This window comes from Heloderma suspectum, chromosome 2, assembly GCF_057233095.1.
Source record: "Heloderma suspectum isolate Gila_16-S chromosome 2, 16-S_ref, whole genome shotgun sequence".
Taxonomy (NCBI): domain Eukaryota; kingdom Metazoa; phylum Chordata; class Lepidosauria; order Squamata; family Helodermatidae; genus Heloderma; species Heloderma suspectum.
The window spans coordinates 245,901,977-245,912,520 of NC_139459.1; positions in this window are offsets into that span (position 1 = coordinate 245,901,977).

Below are 10,544 nucleotides of genomic sequence, written 5' to 3' on the forward strand. Positions count from 1 at the left end.
CTAACAGTCAGTGGTCAAGTGTGGGCTGTGGTTGTTGTTGTTGTTGTTTTATAACATTTCTTGGCCACTGTTCAGGGCGGAAGCCCTCCCAAGGCAGCTTACAGCAGTAAAGTACCAAAAAAGTGGGGGGGAAGGGCAGCAGCTGGGGTACCAGCCTAAAATGGAGTGCTGGTAAAAAGCACTCCTGGACATCGCAGCCACCTGGGCTTCCCCAGTTAGCTCAGAGTCCAGGAGGACTCCCCAGACTGCACACTTGGTCTTTTAGGGGGAGTGCAACCCCGTCTAAGACCAGTTGTGAACCTCCTTCTGAAGTAGTTGGTTTCCCAGTCCACAGTACTTCCAGCTTGTCTGGATTAAGTTTCAGCTTGTTCGCCCTCATCCATCCCCAAACAGCCTCCAGACTGTTTTTTTTTTGTTCAAGAGTTCCACAGCCTCCCTGGGAAGTGCAGATGGAAACGAGAGGTAGAGCTGAGTATCATCCACATACCGATGACATTTCAACCCAAACCTCCTGATGAATTCCTCCAGCGGTTTCATGTAGATGTTAAAAAGCATGGGGCACAAGATTGAGAATTGCGGCACCCCACAGGCTAATGTCCATGGGGTGGAACAGAAGTCCCCCAGCACCACCTTCTGAGACCGCTCCTCCAGAAAGGACCAGAACCACTTTAAAACCATGCCTCCCAAGCCCAATCCAGACAAACGATCCAGAAGGATACCATAGTTGATGGTATCGAAAGCCGCTGAGAGGTCCAGAAGAACCAACAGGGTTGCACTCCCCTCATCCATTCCTGGGCATAAGTCATCAACCAGGGCGACCAAGGCGGTTTCCGTCCCATGACCAGGCCTGAAACCTGATTGGAATGGATCTAAGTAATCAGTTTCATCCAAAATGGCTTAGAGTTGTGAGGCCACCACACACTCCAGCACCTTACCCAAGAATGGAAAATTTGACATGGGGCGATAGTTATCCGAAACCATAGGATCTAAATTTGGTTCCTTCAGAAGGCATTTTCCAGCTAAATGCAATACAGTGCAATGAAGTACATGTGCCAAAGCTGGAAAGAAGATGGGAGGCCAAGTGCAGGCAAGACCTGTCATTTGCCCCACCCTACTACCCACTCCAGTCTGAGAAGAAGGTACAAGGGAGGTGACCCACCCTCAGCCTGGAGAATTTGCACTCAGCACAGCTCATGCTGAACTGGAGATGACATAAGAGAAGCGCAATGCCATGCTCAAAGACAAAAAGCCACATTGCTGATGTTCTGGTATAGCAGCTGGAGGCTGTGAAAGGTCATAAGTAGTTGCATGAAGATGGGAACAAAAGGATCACCAAGTGCCCCATTATGCCATTGCATACTGCACTACTGGTATGCAATGGCATAATATGCCACTGCATACTAGTGCTACCAGAACAAGCAAAAAGGCACTATTGTTGTTCAGTCGTTAAGTCGTGTCCGACTCTTTGTGACCCCATGGACCACAGCACGCCAGGCCTTCCTGTCCTCCGCTCTCTCCTGGACTGTGCTCAAGTTCATATTCATTGCATCAGTGATGCTATCTAGCCATCTCGTCCTCTGCCGTCCCCTTCTCCTTTTGCCTTCAATCTTTCCCAGCTTCAAGGTCTTTTCCTGGGAGTTTTCTCTTCGCATTAGGTGGCCAAAATATTTGAGCTCCAGCTTCAGTATCTGTCCTTCCAATGAGCACTCCGGGTTGATTTCCTTTAGGATGGACTGATTGGACCTCCTTGCAGTCCAGGGGACTCGTAAGAGTCTTCTCCAGCACCACAGTTCGAAAGCATCAATTCTTCGGCACTCAGCCTTCCTTATAGTCCAGCTCTCATAGCCATACGTTGCTACTGGGAAAACCATAGCTTTGATTATACGGACCTTTGTCAGCAAGGTGATGTCTCTGCTTCTTACTATGCTGTCTAGGTTTGCCATAGCTTTCCTCCCAAGGAGCAAGCATCTTTTAATTTCATGGCTACAGTCACCGTCTGCGGTGATCTTGGAGCCCAAGAAAATAAAATCTGTCACTGCTTCCATTTCTTCCCCTTCTATATGCCAGGAAGTGATGGGGCCAGATGCCATGATCTTAGTTTTTGTAATGTTGAGTTTCAAACCAGCTTTTGCACTCTCCTCTTTCACCCTCAACAAGAGGTTCTTTAGATCCTCTTCGCTTTCTGCTATTAGGGTGGTATTGTCTGCGTATCTGAGGTTGTTGATAGTTCTCCCGGCAATCTTAATTCCGAGCTGTGTTTCATCCAACCCGGCATTTCTCATGATGTACTTTGCATATCAGTTAAATAAGCAGGGTGACAATATGCAGCCTTGTCGTACTAATTTTCCCAATTTTGAACCAATCGGTTGTTCCATGTCTGGTTCTTACTGTTGCTTCTTGACCCTCGTACAGGTTTCTCAGGAGACAAGTAAGGTGGTCTGGTACTCCCATCTCTTTAAGAATTTGCCAGAGTTTGTTGTGATCCACACAATCAAAAGCTTTAGCATAGTCAATGAAGAAGAAATAGACGTTTTTCTGGAATTCTCTTGCTTTCTCCATGATCCAGCGAATGTTGGCAAGTTGATCTCTAGTTCCTCTGCCTCTTTGAAACCCAGCTTGTACTTCTGGTAGTTCTCGGTTAACATACTGCTGAAGCCTAGTTTGTAGGATTTTGAGCATAACCTTGTTGGCATGTGAAATGAGCACAATTGTATGGTAGCTTGAACACTCTTTGGCATTGCCCTTCTTTGGAATTGGAATGTAAACTGACCTTTTCCAGTCTTGTGGCCACTGCTGAGTGTTCCAAATTTGTTGACATATTGAGTGCAGCACTTTAAAAGCATCATCTTTTAGGATTTTAAATAGCTCAGCTGGAATACTGTCACCTCCGCTAGCTTTGTTGTTAGTAATGCTTCCTAAGGCCCACTTGACTTCACTCTCTAGGATGTCGGGCTCAAGTTCAGTGAGCGCACTATAATGGCTATCAGGGACATTAAGATCTTTCCTGTATAGTTCTTCTGTGTATTCTTTCCACCTCTTCTTAATCTCATCTGCTTCTGTTAGGTCCCTGCCTTCTTTGTCCTTTATCATGCCCGTCTTTGCACAAAACGTTCCCTTGAGATCTCCGATTTTCTTGAAAAGATCTCTAGTCTTTCCCATTCTATTGTTTTCCTCGATTTCTTTGCATTGTTTATTTAAAAAGGCCTTCTTGTCTCTCCTTGCTATTCTCTTGAATTCTGCCCCTTTCTCCTTTGCTTTTTGCTTCCCTTCTTTCCTCAGCTACTTGTAAAGCCTCATCAGACAGCCACTTTGCTTTCTGGCATTTCTTTTTCTTTGGGATGGATTGAGTTGCTGCCTCCTGAACAATGTTACGGACCTCCGTCCATAGTTCCTCAGGCACTCTGTCTATCAGGTCTAATCCCTGAAATCTATTCCTCACCTCCACTGTATATTCATCAGGGATATGATTTAGGTCATACCTGAATGGTTTAGTGGTTTTCCCTACGTTCTTCAATTTAAGCCAAAATTTTGTAAGAAGCAGCTCATGATCTGAGCCACAGTCAGCTCCAGGTCTTGTTTGTACTGACTGTATAGAACTTCTCCATCTTTGGCTGCAAAGGACATAATAAATCTGATTTCGATATTGACCATCTGGTGATGTCCATGTGTAGAGTCGCCTCTTGTGCTGTTGGACAAGAGTGTTTGCTATGATCAGCGTGTTCTCTTGACAGAACTCTATTAGCCTTTGTCCTGCTTCATTTTGTACACCAAGGCCATGCTTGCCTGTTATCCTGGTGATTTCTTGACTTCCTACTTTAGCATTCCAATCCCCTATGATGAAGAGGACATCTTTTTTTGGTGTTAGTTCTAGAAGGAGTTGTAGGTCTTCATAGAACCGATCAACCTCAGCTTCTTCAGCCTCAGTGGTTGGGGCATAGACTTGAATTACTGTGATGTTGAATGGTTTGCCTTGGATTCGTACTGAGATCATTCTGTTGTTTTTGAGATTGTACCCCAGTACTGCTTTTTCCACCCTTTTGTTGATTATGAGCGCTACTCCATTTCTTCTAAGGGATTCTTGCCCACAGTAGTAGATAAGATGGTCACCTGAATTAAATTCACCCATGCTTGTCCATTTTAGTTCGCTGATTCCCAAGATGTCGATGTCCAATCTTGCCATCTCATGTTTGACCACCTCCAGCTTACCTTGATTCATTGATCTGACATTCCAGGTTCCTCAACAATATTGTTCTTTACAGCATCGGACTTTCTTTTCACCACCAGACACATCCACAGCTGAGTGTCCTTTCGGCTTTGGCCCAGCCGCTTCACTCTTTCTGGTGCTACTTGGAAATTCCCTCTGCTCTTCCCCAGTAGTATATTGGACACCTTCCGACCTGAGGGGCTCATCTTCCGGCGTCATATCTTTCAGCCTTGTGATACGTTCCATGGGGTTTTCTTGGCAAGAATACTGGAGTGGGTTGCCATTTCTTTCTCCAGTGGACCACATTTTGTCAGAAATCTCTGCCATGACCTGTCCGTCTTGGGTGGCCCTGCACGGCATAGCTTATGGCTTCACTGAGTTACGCAAGCCCCTTCGCCACAACAAGGCAGTGATCCATGAAGGGGGGAAAAGGCACTGTAACCCAGTCAAAAAAAGCTTGAACTTTCAAATTCCTGCAAAAAGAATAATTTTGTTGTTGTTGGAAGAACAACCAGACTAGCATAACAAATTACATACTAGAGCTGCAGTATGTAATTTGCAGCTCTAGTATATATCTACTTACCTGGGAGTAAGACCCATTGAACTCAGTGGGAATTACTTCTGAGTATAGGATTGTGCTGTAGAAGTTATAATGTCCAGCTCAATGCAAAATGGGTTTTTCATCTCCAGTTGTTACTGAAAGTGGTTGAAAAGTAACAGTCACTTGACACTGTAATAGCCTTTTTTCTATGGGGTCAAATGCCCCCTTTTTAGGAAACTAGCATTTTAAACATGCAAACATTTAAGAGGATTGTTTGAGTCTCTTTTTGTCAGCACAATAATTTGGGGGTAGGGGACCCCCTAATACTTCTAAAGCTAACCCTGTACATTTCCCTTGCTAGATCAGCATAAGCACCTGTTAATAGCCACTGTCATAATCTTCTATTCTTGCTAAAAGTCACACCCAGCTCAACACTTCGGGTGCAAGATACAGTCAAACATGGTGCCCCCATGCCAAGAATAGCCAATGTGGATAGAAATGAATAAGGAACTGGGTGTGTGGAGCCCACAGTAAGCTTTGGGCCACCCACAAATGCTTGACACTGGCCTGGTTCGCATATAACGACAACCCAGAGTACAGGTTCAGTATGAGTTGTCATTGAATTGTAGGTTGTTGTTGAATTGTGGGTTGTCATTATGTGTGAACCCTGCACTATGGTTCAACTATGGGTTGTTAACCACAAAAACTCAGAGTTCACAACCGAACAACAAACCATGGGTGCTCTTGCTAGGTTGTTGTGGTTAACAACCCATAGTTAAACCATAATGCAGGGTTCGCACGTAATGACACCCCACAATTCAATAACAACCCACGATTCAATGACAACCCATACTCAACCTGTACTCTGGGTTGTTTTTATGTGTAAACCAAGTCAGTTTCTTGCCCCCATAGTAAGTGTTGGGCTGGATGCAGTTCCATGCTGCCTTGTAGAGGACACTCTTCTGGAGGTGTGGGTGCAGGACTGGGTGTGTTTTTTTGTGGTGTGCACACCCCTGGTTCCGTATTCATTTTTGTATACATCAGCTATTGCTGGCATGGGGGTGCTATTATTGGCATATGCTTGACAATGTTTTGCATTGTCACTTCCTGTTCGGTTGGCGTATGACCCCTGGGAAAAGGCCTCAGGAGACACATGGGACCTTTGAAGATGCCACAAGAGGGTGGTGGCCTGCGCTGCCCAGAGTCTTCACCCCACCCACTTTGGAATAAAGCCAGCCTGACACAAGTGAGGATTGCAGGATGGAGGAACATTTTGTATCGAGCCGGACAATGCAACATTTAATATGTTCTTTGTTACACTAGGGTGATTACTGCTTCAAAATATAATGTCTTTTGCGGGGATTTTAATGTGTGTGTGTGTGTGTGTGTGTGTGTGTGTATGTGTATGTGTATGTATATGTGTGTGTGTGTGTGTGGGTATATATATATATATATATATATATATATATATATATATGACTATCATTGGGCCAAGTATACCTGTTTAGAAGTGAACGACCTGCTGGAACAGCCATGTTTTTGTCCTCCTGGCCTCCTGGCAGTGTTTTTAAAGTGGCCCAAGAGACACGAGCAACTGACCTGTTCATCTGGCAGGCCCTGACAGTAGAAAAGATGTTGGAAGCAGCTGGATCACCACAGGGGAGGAGATGGGGAGCAACTATAATGACAGCATGTCTCCGAGAAGGTAGCAGAGCATGAAACCAATTTCACACTTTATTAGCCAATTCAGGTGCCAATTGCTCAAATCCTGAAACAATAATATCCTCTCTCCACCCCGCATCTTTCCTCATTCTGGCCAGCCTTTTAAGGAAGCTTATTTCAATTTTTCTTCGCAGCATCTTTGTGCCAGTTCTCTCAAATAACCACACACACCTTGAATGGTGGAGCCAGCACACGGCCACATGGATTGCCCTCAGAAGCCAGCAGGTCATCATGGCACTGACGTCTCACACAGGTTGTAGAGGTCTAGGCAGCAGGCAGGGGCATTGCTAGGCCTGGGCCCAGGGCCCCAAGTTTCAACTCTATTTCTTAGGGTTCCAGATCTGTTCCCCAGAGCCCTGGGCATCTGTTGTTGCTAATGGAAAGTTTTTGTTCTGGTTTTTATTTTAGGTTAATTGCCATGCAGGGGGCAGGTTTCAAGGGGGATTGCAGCTGGAGATGGAAGGGCTAACTATCCCCCCCACACACATTGCAACACATCCCCCCAGCACATGTCTCCCTGCATGGCAATTTTTGGGGCGGGGGAGGGAAATCCATTTGGAAATCCAAATTAAATGCAGAATTTATTTTATTTGAGATTATTTGGATGAGAAATTAATTGACTGACTTTGCCTCCCGTGAAATATAAATAAATCCTAGTAATTATTTCTTCACTTGTATATAGGAACATAGGAAGCTGCCTCATACTGAGGCAGACCATTGGTCCATCTAGCCTAGTATTGTTGACACTGCCTGGCAGCGGCTCTCGAGGGTCTCAGGCAGGAGTCTTTCCCAGTCCTACCTGGAGATGGCGGGGGTTGAACCTGGGACCTCTTGCAGTCAAAGCAGCTGCTCTACCACTGAGCTACAGCCCCTCCCCTATATATATTTATATATAGATATAAATCAACATATATACATTTTATGCAGATTTGTGTCCTACAGGCCTGGGCCCTGAATTTATTAAGTATCCAGCACTGCCCAGGAGGAGGAGGAGGAATTGCTGTGGGTCTGTTGCCTTCCTCTAAGCAGCATACCACATGGGGAAAGCATGGCTACCATTCCAAATACTGCTTTTAAAGAATCTGCCCCAGAATCCAAGGTAGTGGTACTAGGACTGTAGATGCCAGGAGTTGAGGAAGACTCTTATACTGCAACATCACTCTCTGGGAAGAGCCACCTTCCAATACCAAGAATGATTCCCATGGGAATTTGGACACCCAAGTGTTTGTTTTATGGCACCATTTCTGTCAAAGGTGCCATAAAAGGTTTCTTCCATTTCGTACAGGTGAAGGGCGGTTTTACACAGTCTTCAGGAGAGCAGTTGAAACACAGCAGCATTGCTTTGACCCAACAACAGACTCCTTGCTGGCGTTACCTCTGCCACCCACTTGAATGAAGACATTCTTAGCCTCCGGAAACCAAAGTTGCTCCATAATAACCAACACCAGCTCTACCATGCCTACTAAAACCCATGTACACTACAATCTGTCTGTGGCTGTCCTAAAAAGTATGAAACCTGTAGATTATGTGAGAATAGGGACTGGGAAGGCCAGGACCAGACCAAGACATTGTGCTACCTAAGACGAAGGACAAGATGGCGCCCCCTCCCATTCCACATACAGAAACTGACCAAACCGGCAGATGAATCTTAATGCAACACTCGTGATGGGACAGCATCTTCCACCACACCTGAGGGCAGCGGGCTAGTTTAATCCCTACCCCCAAGCGTTTGCCAGGTAAAACAACCACCTCACTCTCCCTAATGATACAGCCAAGTCTGGGAAGAGCTATAATATCTGGTCAGAAAAGGGTTCTCTTTCTCTTTGGATCACACAGAAAGGAGAACAGGTTCATTCAATGTTCTGGGCCCTGGTAGCCACTGCATCCTTGTCCACAGGATGCAGAGTCATTTTGGGGCATGTTTAGGCAGGGATGTCAGAGGAATCTGTTGAGGGTGGCGGGAGCTCAACAAGTTTCTGTTGGCTCAGCCCCCCGGATTTCAGTTCATTTTCCACTGACAGGCCTGACTCGGTCTGCAGCAAGTTGGGCCAGTTAGTGAATTTTCCATGTGTGTGTTTTTTTTAATTTGCACAAATAGCAGCCACAATTTGCACAAATTTGTGTGATTTGCACAAATTTCGACTGCAGTTTGCACAAATCTCTGTTTGTACAAATTGCAGCCAACACCAAAAAGAAAATACGCAAAAAGTCCCCTGAGTTCAGGGAAAACCCGCAGCTTGGCTCACAAATGCAAGGCGAGTCGGGCGGGCAGTGGAAGTCCATTGAACTCCAAAAGGGCTGGATTTCCAAGTGACAGACGTCCCTAGGTTTATGTGGAGGACCTCTTGTCTGTTGAAGAGAACAAAAAACAAAAATAAACTCTCAACACACAAATCAGCGGCACTATTCTGCACTGCTCCAGCCCAATATAATGTTATAAATGTTAAATTTTGCTGCTATGGGTTTCCATCTGGCCAGCTATTCATCTATATCAGGGCTGCTGAACCTCTTTCAGCCTGAGGGACAAATTCCATTTCAGAGAAGCTCTTGGAGGTCACATTCAGTGTGTGTGAGGGGGGGAGGGATTGAAAAGGGGCGGGACCAGAGGCAAAATGGGTGGGACCAAACATACCAACATATTCTAGCTTAAACCTCTGACTGCCAGTGACTAATCCTTAGGAGAGACATTTCAATCTTTTATAAGGGGGAAACATGCACAAAAGCCAGGAAGCCCCCAAATGATCAGAGGTTAGAAGGGAAGTGGGTAGGGACAGGGAAGATGTGTGGCCGTCTGGCAACCCTGATCTATATCAAAAGATCCATCTGTTTTGCTATTGTGGTTGTGATTCAGAATTGCAGGTAGGGTTTAAAAAGAGGTGCGGGGCTCTTTAGTCTCTGAATGACTTTGGCTTCACCTCCCCACTTTGCTAAATATCAGGAAAAATAGATGTGCAGCCCCATCCGATACATGTTTACTTGGCATCGGGGTGTAGTGGAGGCTAGCTCACAGGGACGTGCTGCTGGCACTTTCTTATTAGCAGGGACAGCAATGTCATCTGCCACCGCTTCCCCCACCAACTCCCTTTTCCCTCTGAGCTTATTTATTTGACTTGTACCCCACCTTTCTACCACAAATGGCTCATGAACTTAGCTACAGTCCTTATAATAGCTGGCAGGAAATGAATTTTCTCAACAACAGTCTATTGTTCCCTGTTGTAATGCAAAGTATTTGGGGGTTGGGTTGGCCTGGAATGGGCAATTAAGATGTTAGCTTGACAAAAGACCTGCTTGGGGGGGGGGGGGATGAAAAGTGCTAGAAGTAGTTTGTTGATATGGATCAACACAGGTGCCTGAATTTTGGGACTCTCCCTGGGGGCATGATTGTTATAATGAGCGCATGTACTTCAGAATTTGCCACTATGCCACTGCTTGGATGTAAGTCTGTTGGTATTCAGTGGGGCTTAGTCTGGAGTACATATGCATAGGATCGTAGTCTTTGGGTCATTGTGGAAATTAGGATTTCTTCCAGTCTGAGAAGATGAACAAGGTCATGTGGGCCTCACTGTGTCAAAGGAAGGTGTGCTGCGATGAGTTCTGATAACGTGTTTCTGCCTCCTTTCCATTGTGAATCCCCCCACCCCAGGCAACTGTTGTAAATCACCCTTTTCCCTTCCCCAGACAATTCCTCAAGCTGACCCTCCTTCAAGCCAAGCCGCTGTGCAAATAGGAGCAAACAGATCAATGAAATGAAGAGAAGCTGGTTTGCTCAGCACGATGATATTTAATTTTTGAAGTCACCTCTGTTTGCATATGCTAAGAGGAGAATCTATGTTCCCTGCGGCTCCTGAAAGAGGACAACAGTTTTACAGCAGACATTCAGTAATGGAGACAGTGGAAGCCTCTCCCCTCTGCTACCCAGTCCCCGGCCGTTTTGTATACCATGAAGTTTCTACATTGAAAGTGAGGCACAAGAAGACCGTTTTTGGAGAGGAGTGTGCTGCTTGTTTACCTGCTACCTGACCTCCTGCATTTAAGTCCTAAGAAGTATCGCATGCACAGTACATAAAATGCAGCATT